Here is a 5,000-nt window from a genome sequence, read left to right as displayed (position 1 = left end):
TTTTATGGGTATGTCTCTCTGTCTGTCTATGTCTGTCTGTCTGTCTCTTTGTATCTCGTCTATCTATCTGTTTATCTATATCTCGTTTACTTCTCTGTCTATATATATCTGCTTATCTCTCTTTCTTGGTATATAGCTATTTGTTTCTATATATGAGTATACATATATACATACATACATATTTACACACACAGACACAGACACACACACACAAACACACACAAACACACGTAGACACACACACACACACACACACACACAACACACACACACACACACACACACATACACACACACACACACACACACACACACACACACACACACACACACACACACACACACACACACACACACACATATATATATATATATATATATATATATATATATATATATATATATATATATATATATATATATATACATACATACATATGAGAACATTTATCCGTCTAGTAAACATGCAAATACACACGTTTATGCACGCTTTAGCAGCGCTTCCGAACACACAGAGACACATAACTGTATGACCTTATAAACATGAATTCACTCGAGGACTTCGTTGTACAGAACTCTATCAGGTGTAAAGACTTCCTCTGACACGAGATACGATCACTTCTTTTACGTTCTTGGCGGTTAGAGCTTTGACGTAGCCGGTTCTTTTGGTGGACTGGATGCGTCTGTATGTGGGTGTGTTTGTGTGTGTGTGTGTGTGTCTGTATATCTACATCTATATGTATATGTGTATAAATACGGAGAGAGAGATAGAGAGAAAGAAAGAGAGAGAGAAAGAGAGAGACGGAGATAAATGACTAGACAGACAGACAGCCACATACATACAACCACAGACAAACATACGCCAGATACACAGACAGACAAAAAAAGAAGAAAAAGAACGATGGCTCCAACCCATAAGTAACCCACACCCAACACAGAGATTAGCCCAAGAAATTGCACTCGACTCCAGATGCACTTCACATACAAGGCAAGACGGGTACGAACCACTACTTATTCATTTGATTTATAAGACGATCCATAAGGCGGGGTCCTGAGAGCTGTAGAGTGAAGGAGTCTGTTCATTAAAAGAAAAAAAAAATTGTTTTGTTTTTTGTTTGATAATAGATGTTTAAGTGTTGGGATTGGACGCACGGTATGATTTTAGATAGATAGATTTTTTATTTTTCGCTTTCTTTCTTTCATTCGTTATATTGATAGATAGATAGATATAGAGATAAACAGAAAGATAGACAGGATAGATCCCTCCATACATTGATCTATTAGGCATATTTCCAATATATCTATCTCTCTACGTGTTCATCTCTCCATCTATCTAGCTCCTTTAATAAATCTCTCTCCTCCTGTGTTCTGCCATCTCTTTCTGTCTCTAATAATAAACTACAAAATGAAATGAGCGATATAATTTGAAAACGAGGAACAGATTACACTTGAGGAATACTTGTGGGAGACCTTGAAAGAGGAAGGGGGTGGGGGGAGAGGAGGAGTGGGATGGGGAGGATGGGGGTAGGAGGAGGAGGGGGAGTGAGAGGAAGGGAGGAGGAGGGGGAGTGAGAGGAAGGGAGAAGGGGTAGGAGGGGAAGGGAAGGGGGAGGAGGACGAGGAGTAAGGGTGAGAGGAAGGAGAAAGGGGAGGAGAGAAAGGGAAGAAGGAAGAGGAGGAGGAGGGGGGGGGGTCCGTGAGGAAGGGAGGGAGAGGAGGATCAGCAGCAGCAACAACAGGAGAAGGTGATGAAAATGTGAACAGTAAGAGAGACGGATTAAACAAAGGAAGGAAAGAGAGATAGGAGAAGGAATTGTAAATGTCGGAAGAAAAGAAAAAAAAGAAAATGATAATGGAGTTACGAAGAGACCAAAAAAAATGTACATATTTTCATTACGTTTATTCTATAGTTCAATGCGTCTGCTTCCATATTTCCATATATTCTAAATTCACTTCAAAGTTCTATGCGTTCCCATACAAGAAAAAAAAATCTTTTATCTCGTTGAAACATCGCTTAAAACATACAAAAAAACACAAAATTCTTTAGTCTTCCTTAGATGGAATATTATAAACACCTATCAAAAAGAAAAGGATTTTAAGAGCTGGAGGACCAGTTAGTCTCTGTCCTTATCTATCTATCTATCTATCTATTATTCTCTTTATTTAGCCTTGGTTCCTACCTGGTTACATTACGGCTACACTTATCCTGCGATAGGTAAGTCTAGGCTGGCCTCAGGTAGCTTTTAATGCTGTTATAAGTGCATAAAGATAATGAACACCATTCTGAGTTGATTATATGCTGTATTTCATCACTGATTATGGAGTAAAATAGCATAAAACTGGCTTATCTAGGCCTCCTTATAGCGTGCCTAGGCCTAGTTTTAAGGGTAATATAACGTAATGAAAGCAAACACAAACACAGTAACGTGGACACATAGATGAAAGGAGAAACAGTCATAATAAATAATGAAATCAAATTGTGACGTTTCGAACTCGTCTAGCATTCATCATCAGGAGGATAAAAATAATCGTCTATTATCTGTTTCGGTTATTTATTTGTCTGATGAATACAAAAAAAAAGTCATGATTTAATTTATTTTCTTGCTGTGGCCGTTTCTTTCTCGTGTTTCTTTCATTGTTTATTGTTTTTGCTTTCATTTTAATTTTTGCAATTCTGTTTTCCTTTTTCGTGTTTCTTCATTTTCGCAGTGGAAATAAGAGATCACTGGGAAAAATATATCAACAGAGAAAAAGATCGATGGTAAAAAGAAAGAAAGAAAAAAATAATGAAAAAAAACAGATAACGAAAAGAAAAAGAAAAGAGAAAGAAAAAAAACAGAAGCAACCACCAGAACAAAAAATCACTCAAAAAAAAAATACATAGATCAAAAAAAAAAAGAGTGAAAATAAAACCACGAAAAGTACAACATATCAACAACCAAGAAACCAGAACCAACGAAATACTGATAAAAGCGAGAGAGTCGACAACCAAAAAGGAGTTTAAGCCAAGATGTGACAACTAAGTGATTAATAGTGTGATAGGGCTTTGATTCCACGCTGTCGTCAAGCGAAACAGCAGCAGACCTTCTCCATATGTGGGTGGAGTGAGCTATACGGGGAAGGATTATCTCACAACAGCTGTTCTCGGATAATGTTTATGGCACCTGGAAAGGGAATCTAGTTTGTTGCTGTTGCTGTTGCTATTTTCATTATTGTTGTTATTTTTATTGTTGATTATATTATTATTATTATTATTAATATTGTTGATTATATTATTATTATTATTATTGTTGATTATATTATCATTATTATTATTGATATGGTTGATTATGTTATTATTGTTATTATTATTATTATCATTAATGTTATTATTATTATTATTATTGTTATTATTATTAATATTATTAACATTGTTATTATTATTATCATTGTTATTATTAGTAGTAGTATTACCATTATCATTATCACTATCCTTACCATTATTGTTATCATTATTATCATTATCTTTATCATCAGTTTTATTACCGATAATGATAACGAGAGAGGGGGGAACAAACAGAAAAAACAGACAGACAGAGATAGAGAGAGGCAGACAGACAGACAGAGATAGAGAGAGGCAGATAGACAGATAGAGATAGAGAGAGGCAGACTGACAGACAGAGATAGAGAGAGGCAGACAGACAGACGAACGATGACGAAGAGGAAGGATTAAGAAAAGGATAAGAAGGGAAAAGGGAGAAGTAGAAAAAGAAATGTCCTTATAAGGGACCCTTAATATAATACCGATCTTGGACTCGATAAACCGAAAATGTGCGTAGCGAAGAGAATAAAAATTTTAAAAGAATAAAAGTTTTTTTTTTTCTTATATACATCGTTATTTGTACGTATATGGACAACTTTGTGAATGAATTTACAAAATGATAAATTTAAAAAAAAGAAAAAGATAAATCGTTGTAGAAAACATGTCAGATATTTTATCGCTTAATTTCAGGGGGAATTTTAATGGACTTTATAATAATCATCCCTTTTATGATTTTCACTTAAGTAACTTAAGTGACATTTCATATCTGTTTTATTTATGTATATCATAACACAGAAATGTTTATCACTAAAATTAGCATTATTAATATCATGCATATCATTCAGTTGTTTTTATCACAAAATGAAAACTATTATTATTATATACAATATTCATTTTTTCAAATTATTTTATATCATAAAAAAAAACATTAATGATAAATACATCAGCCAGAGTTATTTTTAGCGCAAAATGAAAGCACACACTGCACCAACTATAGAATTACAAGCTATTTAGAACATTATTTTAAAGACTTTTTTTTTTAATCTTACGAAACCTAACATGAATATCAAAAATACACCTTGCAATACAAAAATTAAAATGAATATGAAAACAAATACATAAACAAACAAATGAACAATAAGATACACATATAGATAAATATATAAATATAAATATAAAATAATAAATATACAATTGATAAATAGATAAATATATAAATAAACATTTTTTTAGAAGATAAAATCATACACAAATAAATAAGTAGATGAATATATATATAAACAAACAAATCAAAACAAATAAAAAAATCAAACACTGATATCACCCTTGATATATAAAAAAGTAAAGATCACTCAAACAAATAAAAACAAATAAAAAATCAAACACTGATATCACTCTTGATATAAAAAAGAAAGTGAAGATCACTCTTCATTTTTCACTTTCCGTTCGTCTCTCGCTACCTGTACAGTAGAGGCGGTCACCTGTCACATTTATCATTAGGGATCAAGCCGGGAATAATTAATGATGGCGGGCGAAAGGTGATCAAGGCGGTGTGATGTCTTTCCTTCGGTCGAAAATCTCGTTTGTTTGTTTGTTTGTTTTTTGGTGGGGGGGATGGGGGGTGGCGGTGAAGGGGGAGGGGGAGGGGGTAGATATGTTTTTTTGGGGGTTCTTAATGTAATTTGGGGGTTATTTTTGT

The sequence above is a fragment of the Penaeus vannamei genome, chromosome 4 (genome assembly GCF_042767895.1).
Source record: "Penaeus vannamei isolate JL-2024 chromosome 4, ASM4276789v1, whole genome shotgun sequence".
In the NCBI taxonomy this organism is placed as follows: Eukaryota; Metazoa; Arthropoda; class Malacostraca; order Decapoda; family Penaeidae; genus Penaeus; species Penaeus vannamei.
The sequence above is the reverse complement of the archived record's forward strand: the minus strand, read 5'-3'. Positions refer to the sequence as shown.